Below are 12,337 nucleotides of genomic sequence, written 5' to 3'. Positions count from 1 at the left end.
GAGACAGACTCTCTCCATAAGTTTCAACCCCCATCCCTCTCAAAATTATCGCAATTCTTCCTTAAAAAGATATTTAGGAAGATGTTTCGCTCTCGTTTACGACCGATTTTCTGCGAGGGTACAAAGTAGCCGAACGTTGGCGCCGATACGTTGCATTCTTCCTTAAAAAATATTAAGAAAAATGTTTCGCTCTCGTTTTTATGGGAGATTTTCCGCGAGGGTACAAGCTGCCGAACGTCAACGCAAATAGGTAGAGGCCTATTAAATCAAGTTTGACATGTTCGTCGCAGCGTCGGCTTAAAATTTTCATTCCTTTCCTAATGATAAAATGTCTATAAAATGAAAAACATAGTTTTAATGGATTCTAGAACGCTCCGTTGACGAGCAGCCGGACATCGGCGCTTCCGTAATAAAATTATATTAACGAGGATACAAAATTGTTAATCATCGGCGCTTGTTCTATACCTTTTTGGGGAAAATGTCTAAGAACCCTCATAAAAAAGTCGTAAAGATACCATCTACAAATATTGCACTCAGAAAACTCCCCCTCCTTTGTCGAAACATCCCCCTCCACCCGCGTGACGTCAGCCCCCGCGCCTACGAGATACCCCCGCCCCGCGTGACGTTATACCCCTCGCCGTGGAGAACCCCCCGCGCCCCGCACCCCCCTCGGAGCCCCATGGGTTAGAACCGGCATAGTATTACTACTTATATGTATATATATACATATATACTGTATATTATATATACATATATACTGTATATTATATTTACTGTTATTTTAAATTTATATATTTTTATTCTTATATATATAAATATTTTTTATAATTTTTTTATAATTTCTTTTATAATTTTGCGCGCGCGATTGTTTACAATAATAAAATAATGTGTTCTAAGAATTATTGAATAAAAGTAACGCATGCTTAACTTAAGCTTGTGTGTGTATTTGAATGTCCTATCATTATTTTATATTTATTTGAATAAGTCTGTTATATTTATTAAATATAACTGTAATTTATTAATAATTTAATAAAATCTTGAGTTGAGATTTATAAAATTTTGAATTGAAATTTATATTTAATTACTTGATATCAAGAAAAATTTGTGCTTTGGGCAAAACTAATCAGTTTCAATGAAAAATGAATTTTTCTTGAAACTAAAACGCACTATCATCCGCATCTGTTACATTTGTTACATCAGAATAAGCTATCATTAAAATGTTATAAATATACATATGCATAAATTATTAATACAATAAATAAAATTTATGCAATAATCTAACATTATTATGACTCAATGTAATCCACTATGTAAAGTAATTTCCTACTTAGTTTTTATTTTATTTATAGTCATTCATGAGATAACTGCCTCCTTGAAGTGCAGTACAATTAAAAATAAATTATTTTCAAAATGTTCTGAAATACATGTATTATCGCAATAACGATAGCTGTCAGGATAGTATGTTATCCGTATAATACGCGAGTTATCATGATATTTCCGTCATTTGCGCAAAAATAGAAAAAAATATCGAAAAGAACCGTAAACCGAAAATAATTTAACGGTCCGGTGTATATACATATATATATAATATATATATATATATATATATATATATATATATATATATATAACGAAAAACATACTATATATATTTTCATGTATAATATGAAGTGTTGTTTATTTATATGTCATAAAAATTAATAATAATTTTTTTAAGTAATAAAATTTAGAAATTAATTTAATTAGAAAAACAAAAAGTAAAAATTTAAAAAACCGGAACCGTAATCGAAAAAGTCGTAATTTAAACAGTTTCGGTTTCCCTTATTTATCAAAAAACCGAAACTGGAACCTGAACAGTTATTAAATATTTTATTAAACCGTAACCGAAACCGAACCCTAATTTTGTTTTGGTCCGGATCCTTGATATACATATATATATATATATATATATATATATACGAGTACATATATATCCGGATCCTTGATATACATACATATATATATATATATATATATATATATATATATACATATATATAATATTTTTATATATTATTCCATATATTTTAGACTAGCGTTTCGGACCGCGCTTCGCGCGGTCCTCAAAGCTTTTATAATTCGGACCGCGCTTCGCGCGGTTCTCATAAAGCCTTTATAAAACCTGATTTAACACAAAAGATTAATTGTTCTGTCTGTATTACCGCGAACTACTTGCATATTTTTTGACCGATTTTCACGAAATTTATATCAAATGTTGCAAATTTTTCGAAGATTACTATTATTTTTTTTTCACTCCCTGATATTGTATTTTGCGTCTTGTTTTGCATAAACTTAAATATTTATAATTAAAATTTTGTTTGCTTATATTAATTTTTTTTGTTATTTTAATTTCCACACAATTTAATATGTTTTAAATCTGAAACATTAGTTTAGTAAATATATATTCATACAAATTTTTTTTTTTATTATTTAATTATTATACCAATTTTTTTTCCTTACTCAAATATTTTTTGATTACGTCTAATGTACCCACCGCTAACCCGCTATTATTAGGTCTCATACAATTTCATAATTCTTCAATTTACAAAATTTCTCTGTATATTACATTTTTTGTAAAACATTTTTCACTTCCTTCAATTAGATGTCCTTGATTGCTAAATTCATCAATCTTAATTTTTACACTTTCCCTTTTGGTGTCCCTAGAAAATGCCACATAAAGTTGATCATGAGCAAATACATGATGTGGCAAATAAATCCCAATTTTTTCTAAACTCTGTCCTTGTGATTTATTTATTGTCATAGCAAATGATACTCGAATAGGAAACTGTCTTCGTTTAAATTTAAATGGCAATTCCAAATCACTTGTAATTAAATCTATCCTTGGAATGATGACAATCTGTCCTCGAGCAGGACCAGTTAGAACCTCCGCATAAATTAGATTATTTTTCAAATTAGTTACAATAAATCTTGTTCCATTACAAAGTCCTTTTATTATTCTTAGTATTTAAATTTCTTAATAGGATTATTATAGCACTGACTTTTATTTTAAGTCGATGAACTGGCATTCCAGAAGGTGTCAGAGAGTTCAAAAAGTCTGTTGGAAAATTTAATTGCTCCTGTGGATCATCACTTACAATAAAGTCAATTGAGAGATATTCCTTTTCCTCTCCTTCCATTTGACAAAGGATTGTGTCATTAATTTTAAAAGTATCCTCATTTTTAGGACAAAGTATCGCTCGATCTGGATTTTCTCTAATCCGTTCCATGATGATTCTATCACCAAAAATTTCATTAATAAGAGATTCTTTTGATATAAAATCTTTGGGGATTTCAATTGTATCGAGATGTAGTCCATCCTTATTTGATAATTTACCATCTCCGAGTTGCATTAGCCAATTTGAAAATTCTTTTTCTTCCGCAATTCTCATATTTTGTTTTAATTTAACTTGAGTTACGTTCCTCCATATAGGATTGTATTTTACAATCGATTCAATTATAGCTGCTTTTTGTGCATGAGGCACTACTGGGAGATTTTGTCTGAAATCTCCTGCAAATAAAATTACTTTTCCTCCAAATGGTCGAGGATTCTTCATCAAATCCTTTAAAAGTTTATCAACTGCTGTTAAAGCATGTCCAACAGTCATGCTCACTTCATCCCATATGATTAATTTGGCATTAATCAATTCTCGTGCACCTTGAGAATTTCCTCTAATATTTGATTTAGCTCCATCATCAATTGGGATTGAAAGCTTAAACAGAGAGTGATAAGTTCTTCCTCCTTTCAGAAGTGTGGCTGCAATTCCAGTTGAAGCACATGGAAGAATTATTTCGTTTCTTCCTCGAATAACACTTAAAAATGTGTTAAATAGGTATGTTTTACCACTTCCTGCAAACCCGTCAATAAAAAATAACCTCTGAGTTTCATTTTCATTTTCAATTGCTCGCATGACTATATCGTACACGTGCTTTTGCTCAGCATTTAGTGTCGATAATAAATAATCACCACGTATTCTTTCTTCATCCACATTATACTCTGTTACGTAAATATTTATTGGAGTTGTATTTGGCAATTGGAAGTTCTCACAGCTACTTCCATTAATCAGAATTCCTTGTATATGATTTAAAGCCATATTTTCAGGATTTACAACATTGTTATGTACAAAGTCCTCAATCATGAAATCTTTATATTTATTATCTTTATATTTATTCCAAATAGTTGGTACATCTGTTGGAGTTCCAAAGATGCAAATGTAAGCAAATAATTCTCGAAGTTGTGCAGGCATATTCGATTCTGTTGCTTCTTCCAGCGTTTTTCCCCAAAGATTATCATTTTCTACCAAATTTTTTGCAATTGCTGCATCTTTAAATGTATTATAAAGAACTCCATTTACAGTTCTCAAATCTTCAAAACATTTAACTCCAGTCACATGTAGTAGAAGAAGACGGAGATAAAATCTCTCAATATCTTTTATGCTTACTGTATAGAGTCTTGAAATTATTTTTTCACCACTTTTTTTGCGTGGCTTCCACTTAGTTTCTTTTTTATCATATACATAATGATAAGGAATATTTGTGTAAATAAAATTCACTGCATTTTCATCAGATTGATTTAATTTGAACCATGCAGTCAGCGTAGTATCTCGAGTGAGCTCTCTCTGAGCAGCTTGCTCTTCATTTCCTGCTCGAAAATAAACCATTTGACGATTAGGCAAATGAACTGCCAATCTGATTACTGTATGAGATCTCATAAACAGATCGTATCCGTTCAGTCTCCACATTGCTTCTGGAGCACTAATATATCTTGTATCCAGGAATGATTTAATTTCATCTATTTTAATTAGCCTTATGCCATCTCGTGCTTGCACTTCAATCGCAGCACAGTCAAATCCTTTATGAATATATTTATATAAGTATTTTACGCTCTTCACCGATGAACATATTTCCAAATTGATATGTCGATCATATTTCATGATTAAATATGATGAATATGGCACCACTCATCGATTATCAACTTCTTTGCCTCTAACGATGTATTTTTTACCAAAATTCCTTCGTTGATACATAGGATATCCATTCACATTAGCATTAGTTTCTTCACGAAACTCTTTTGGAAAACCTTTTGAACATTTTCCATCGTCTCCAGTGCAAGGATATCTGTGGGAGGAATCTCCACAAGGACCATGAATCATGTGCTTCAAAATTTTTAAATTAAGTTCTGAATATCTTTCTTCATCAAGGATTTCAGCCCATATCATCATGTCAATAACTTCTTGAAGTCGGGGCTTATCTTCATCACTCAACATTGCAAGTAAATGCAAATGTGGAAGTCCTCTTTTTTGAAATTCAATCACACCTGCATAAGCAATTATATTTCCAAAAATTTTATTATGAATTAGATCATTTAAAATCTCTTTGACATCCAAGTTAAATGTTTTAGCGACCAAATCTGGTCGAAATTCTATTAAACATCCATCAAGATTATCCTTAATTTCTGGGCATTGAGGATTGCAAGTCATTGTAAGAAAAATATCTGGTTTATCAAACTTTCTTACCAAAGACATAGCATCTTGGTACCTTTCTTGCATGTTTCTTGGACTGCCCATAAATGAAGAAGGTAATATCACAGATATACCAGCTGTAATTCCTTCATTTTGTGCTCGATTATCTAGGTGATCCATTAATCCCGAATAAAGTTCTGCTCTTAATTGAGGTTGATTTAATTTAATATAATTAAGCCTATTTGCTTCAGTTTTCATATAGACATCAAGTATAAATTGACATCTCAATTTGCCTGCCTTTTTAAATTGACTAAATTCTAATCTTGGTGCTAACAGGTGAGCATAATAATCCATTTGAGTTACTTTGAATCCTGGATATTTTGGATTATATGATTTAAGTTCTGAATGCCATCCATTGTTACCATATGGATATAACAAAGGATAACACATTGGGTCACACCTTTTGTCTAGAATTGATATTTGTTGAACATCGTTCGAATTTTTATTATAAATCCGAACGTCTCTTTCAAATGGAGGCTCACCATCTACATTCTTAAAGACCACAGCTATTTTATTTGCTTGTGGAGCATTGTATCTTCTTTGATCTTGTTGAGGATTTTTTCTAAAGGACAACATTAAATTTACGATTTTATTTCCTATCGGATTAAGATCTTGTTCAACCTGACGCATCATCTTGAATGTTTTTGCAAATTCATTGCATTGAACCATAAAACTTGACAACTCTTTCATTATTTCTGAATCACACTCCTTATTAGCTTTGTTATTCATTCTATGATTTACAGCTTCTTCTGTATCTAAAAAGTAAAGCTGTGCAAATCGCGGAGCTTGCCCATCCGCTAGGCGCTGTTGAAGTTAAATGATGATATTGCTGTTGAAGTTAAATGATGATATTGCCCATGAATCTTTAAGCAATAAGGAGCATTGTTCACAACATCCAATGGATTTCTATTTCCCGGCGCACCCATTGAAGCCATAGCTAAAGCGCTGTTATATGAACGAATATTATTCATAAAATTTTTTGATTTATAATCATTTCCATTATATAATTTTTTAAGAAAATCAGGACATATTATTGGCTTTAATTGAAGCTTGCCTTTTTGACAACAATATATAAATTTTCCATCTTTAGATTTTTCACATGCAAAGTTTAACGATTTGCAAAATTGGCATTCTACATTCATTTGGCCAAGTGTATAAACTGGCACATTTATTTCATGGTCCTTGGCAATTAGCGCAATGTAATAATTTAATTGTTTAGCTTTTTGTCTTCCTTGAGCATGTCTCTGGGCATCAGCTTCAAGTTGTTGAGACCTTGCGTTATCATTTTCATTGATCCTCTCCTGAGAATTTCTTTGAACATTAGCTTCAAGTCGTTGAGACCTTTCCTCAAAACTCTCAATTATTCGTATTTGTCGTAAGCGCTTGCTTTCGCGACTCACTTTATACAAATTTCCGCCTTTTCTCTTTTGAGGCATACTTGTCTACGTCGTACCGTATACGACGTATACGTAGGTATATTATACGAATTGTTAAATAACAATAGAGTATTTTTTAAATATGTATAATAGTAATTTTTGAATATATATGTTCTCAAATATATGTTATTGCCTAATTATTTATATTATATAAAAAAATTATATCTATCTATATATATCTATATAAGTGCCGTAATAATCTATATATATATTATTCTATATATATAAAATATTATTTGTCTTTCTGTATGACCAAGAATTATTTATTCATTAGTTCATCGATTTTCTTGATGAATCTTTTCTTTTTCGTCCTTATTATGTTTTATATTAATTCTTTATATAGGCACACAGCAGCTTTTTTTATAGGCGCACCGCAGCCTTTTTTTATATGCGCACAACAACCTTTTTTTATAAACGCACAGCAGCCTTTTTTTATAGGCACACAGCAGCCTCTTTTTATAGGCGCACATCAGCCTTTTATTATAGGCGCACAGCAGCCTTTTTTATAGGCGCACAGCAGCCTTTTTTTACAGGGGCACAGCAGCCTTTTTTTACAGGCGCACAGCAGCCTTTTTTATAGGCGTACAGCAGCCTTTTTTTACAGGCGCACAGCAGCCTTTTTATATAATTCTATATATTTTTCTATCTATCTATATCTATTTTATATAATTTTATAATATAGATTTTTATATAATTTATATAAATTTTTTTTATATAATTTTTATATAATTGAATTTTTAATATCTTAGAAATCTTTTTTTCATATAAGAAAAATATAATAAAAGTATAATTATTAAATAATATTAATTACAAATATTTAAACACAATTATTACAAATTTCTATATATATAATTATGTAAAATATCTACCGTTTCTCCCTTCACTCTCTCTCTTCAACGTTATAACTTCGTCTATTACTATTTCCTTTCTCGTAAAATTTTACACCTTCGACTCCTTCTTTGTTGTGCGGATTTTATTTATTATAACATTTTCTATTTTATTTGACCTATCCATTATGACATTTAACGTAATTTAATTTGAAACCAGCAATTTATTATAGATAAATTTATTAAATGACTCACGTTAAAAAATCGAAACTCATCCCTATTACTTCTTAGTGTGATTTTTACAAAATTACACTAAGAAGTAATTTTTGAAAAATTTGTGTATGTGTTTTTGTATATGTGTGCAATTCGTGTAAATAAACCTTTATCTTCAATATTATTATTTTATGCGTACCACATTTCTTTCAACTGTTCTTTGTAGTTAATGTCACACATCTCTAATTACTACGTATAATTGTATAAATCGGCTTCTAATTAATCAAGATGTCTAAAGAGATAAACGAAAATGCGTACAACACCAGTGAGCATAATGTAAGTAAATTTTAATTTCAAAGAGAGACAGAGAGAGATAAATAGATAGATAGAGAGAGAGAGAGAGAGGGAGAGAGAGAGAGAGAGAGAGAGAAAGAGAGAAAGAGAGAAAGAGATAATATGGTTAGGTTAGATATATATCTTCTTTCCCTTTAGCCTCCTTCTTCCTCTCTCTCTCTCCCGCCACAAAACATAACAAAAATTTATTTACATAAATAAATAATTATTTATTTATATAAATAAATTATTATTAATATTATTAATATTATTTTTTTATTATTAATTTATTATTAAATAAATATTTTATTGTTATTAATATTATAAATATTATTTTTTTTATTATTTATTTATTAGTTTTTTAGTTTTATTATTGTTTGTTATTTTTATTATTTATGATGTTAGTTTATTAATTTTTTTAAATGAAGTTTTGTAAACTATAATTTTTACATATAATATTACTGTTATTGTTACGTATCCCATATTGCAAATTGTAGAAAATTTAATTATTAATATTATATTTGGGCATATCTCAAACAAAAGTTGTAATATTTATTCTATTAATTTTGAAAAAATAATTAAATTAGCGTATAGAAATTTAAAAAGCAACGAATTTTATAAAAAAATAATTAACAAATAAAAATTTTTAATATATAATTTTTATTAAATATCTAAACATGTAAAAAATACACATATTTAATAATTTAAATAATTATTTTATACCAAATTATATTTTTTTAATTTGTTTATCCTTTTTTTCATCATTGTCATTATTATCTTCTTTCCGCTTTTTATTTTTTTTCTGAAATTTATCTTTAAATTCATTCTTCATACACTCCTCCTTCTTTAGCTCCTCTCGTTTTTCAAATTCTTCTAATGGCATTATTAATACATGATCTAGCCCATCTTCAAGTACTGAAATTTTTTATTTATATATATAGATTAGGTTATATCTTTATATATATGTAATAATATTAATTTAAATAAAACGATTGACAAATTTATAAAAAAATATTTTATTTAAATAAATTAATTATTGTTTATATTTTTACCATTTTGAAATTCTTCAATTTCTGTTGATATATTTAATTGATTCATCGTTATATTTTTAATTTCAAATCCATTTGTTTCATTTATCAGAACATTTTCTATTTCTTTCGGTATATTATTTTCTTCCACAATTGAATTTTCAAATTCATTTGTATTTATTTGATCATCTTCAATTACTGAAATTTTTTAATTAAAAAATATATTAGATTATATGTTAATGTGATAATATATTAATTTAAATAAAACAATTAACAAATTAAAAAAAAAATATTATTTTATTTAAATAAATTAATTATTATTTATATTTACCATTTAGAAATTCTTCAATTTCTTTTTCTATTTCTTTCGGTATATTATTTTCTTCCATGATTGTATTTTCAAATTGATTTGTATTCGTTTGATCAATGATGACATTTAATATGTGAAACCAGCTACTTATACCGGGTGTTAAATTTCAAACGTAACAGGTGGAATATCTCGTAAACAATGTATTTTAGAAAAAAATGTTTCCTACAAAAGTTGTAGGGTTTCGAGGGGGACATAACTTAGTAATATTCATATGACCTTGGGCGGCGTCTCCAAGATCAAGTGGAGGTAAGAATAAATATTTTAAATGGAAACCTATATTTTTTATTATAACATCTTTTTCTACTAATTAACTTGAACAACTTTTATCTGAAGCATTTTTTTATTTACCTTATATTTTTTAAGATATTCAAGAAAAACTTGGTAACTCTTCAGCTTACGATATTGAAGATCAAATAATGGAACAAAAGGACTCAAAAAAGAAAAAAGAAAATAATTAATGAAGCAAATAAGAAATAAACTTTATTCATAAATCTTCACATTTAAAAATAAAAGAATTTTTAGAAAGAGTATCGAAGTCAACCAAATTCTTTTTCTTAAAAAAAAAAAAATTCCATTAATCTAAGTGTTCAAAATGTTGTCCTCTTACATCTATGCAAGCTTGTAATTTTCGTTGGAAACCATTATGCACACTTTGTAATTCGTCTCTTGAAATTCTTCCGCACGCTTCGCGTATTCGTTCTATCATATTTTCTCTTGTAGTTGGAGGATTAACATAAACAATTTTTCGGATTCTACCCCACAAATAATAATCTAGGCAAGTCAGATTAGGTGATCTGGGAGGCCAAGACACTGGACCTCCCCGACCTATCCATCGGTCAGGAAAAATAACATTCATGTGTTGTCTGACGATTACACTAAAGTGGCAAGGTGCTCCGTCAAGTTGCATCCACATGTTCTGTCGAAGGTTTAGAGGTAAATCTTCCAGAAGAGGAGGTAGTTCCTCAACCAGAAAGTTCAAAAAAATTCGTCCGTTAACGATATTATCGAAGAAAAATGGGCCGATAATTGTGTCACCAATGGCACACCACACATTCAACGACCATACATGTTGATAATCAATTTGTCTTAACCATCTAGGATTTTGGTCGCTCCAATAATGAAGATTATGACGATTCACATGGCCACTGTTATGAAATGTAGCTTCATCGCTCCACAATATTTTAGAAAAGAACATTTCATCTTCTTCATAGCGCTGTAAGGCCCATCGGCAAAATTCTAATCTTCTATTATAATCTTCCTGCGTTAATGCTTGGTGTAAGTGGATATGATATGGATGTTGGTGTTGACGACACAAAATATTCCAAACATTTACGTTGGATGTTCCAAGTTCCCGTGACAATTGTCGTGTACTGTAATGAGGGTTCACAGTAATTGCTGCTAAAACGTTTATTGTCATTACAAACTAGACGAGGCCGATTTATATTGCGATGAGCGGCAAAAGTTCCGTGCTCTCCTGAACGATAAAATACACGAATGAAGACCATGGGAGATGGATAATGGAGCCTATTATAGTATCTTTGCCGGTAAACTCTAGCAGCTCCTCTAGCATTTCGTCTACATTCACCATAAATTAAAAGCATGTCACGATATTCCACATCAGTATAACGCACCATAACGGCAAGTGAAAAAAGAATAGAAAATGGAAACACAATTTACTCTAATGACCACATTAGTCGCACTACTGTAACTGATTTAAAAAGTTACACATTCCCACCTTCTTCCGTAAATATGAAAGTCCGTGGATTGGCGCTGACGATACAACAAAAAATGTAAACACACTGAGTGCTCAGTCTATCTGTTATGTGTTTTTTCTGATCGACTACAATACATCTGCTTGAAAGTCAAATGACAGAAGGAAAAGATTCAGAAAAGAAAAAATGCTTTATTAATAAATCTTTAAATAAAAAAGACAGAATTTTTACATAGAAAAACATGTTGAAAGAATTACCAAGTTTTTCTTGAATATCTTAAAAAATATTAGGTAAATAAAAAAATGCTTCAGATAAAAGTTGTTCAAGTTAATTAGTAGAAAAAGATGTTATAATAAAAAATATAGGTTTTTTTCCATTTAAAAAATTTATTCTTACCTCCACTTGATCTTGGAGACGCCGCCCAAGGTCATATGAATATTACTATGTTATGTCCCCCTCGAAATCCTACAACTTTTGTAGGTAACATTTTTTTCTAAAATGCATTGTTTACGAGATATTCCACCTGTTACGTTTGAAATTTAACACCCGGTATATATAGATATAGATAGATAGATAGTCATTTCTGAAATGACATGTAAATAAAACTCATCACCTCTAAGGGGTGATTTTTGCAAAATCTCACTGAACAAAATAATTTAAAAATTTTTACGATTTAAAAAAAACAATACATTAATAAATAAATGCTCTTACTTAATAACACCATTTAACAATCACGCCACTACCAAAAGATGATTTTATTAAAATTATATGTTTCTCTTTTATAACTACAAAGTTTTTTAACATAAAATAACATTTTTTAAATGCGCACGCGCGTGAGTAGATGCGTGGGTGGGTGAGTT

The sequence above is a fragment of the Prenolepis imparis genome, unplaced genomic scaffold, assembly GCF_030444845.1.
Source record: "Prenolepis imparis isolate NDT839.2.m4 unplaced genomic scaffold, iyPreImpa1.0 SCAF_111, whole genome shotgun sequence".
In the NCBI taxonomy this organism is placed as follows: domain Eukaryota; kingdom Metazoa; phylum Arthropoda; class Insecta; order Hymenoptera; family Formicidae; genus Prenolepis; species Prenolepis imparis.
The sequence above is the reverse complement of the archived record's forward strand: the minus strand, read 5'-3'. Positions refer to the sequence as shown.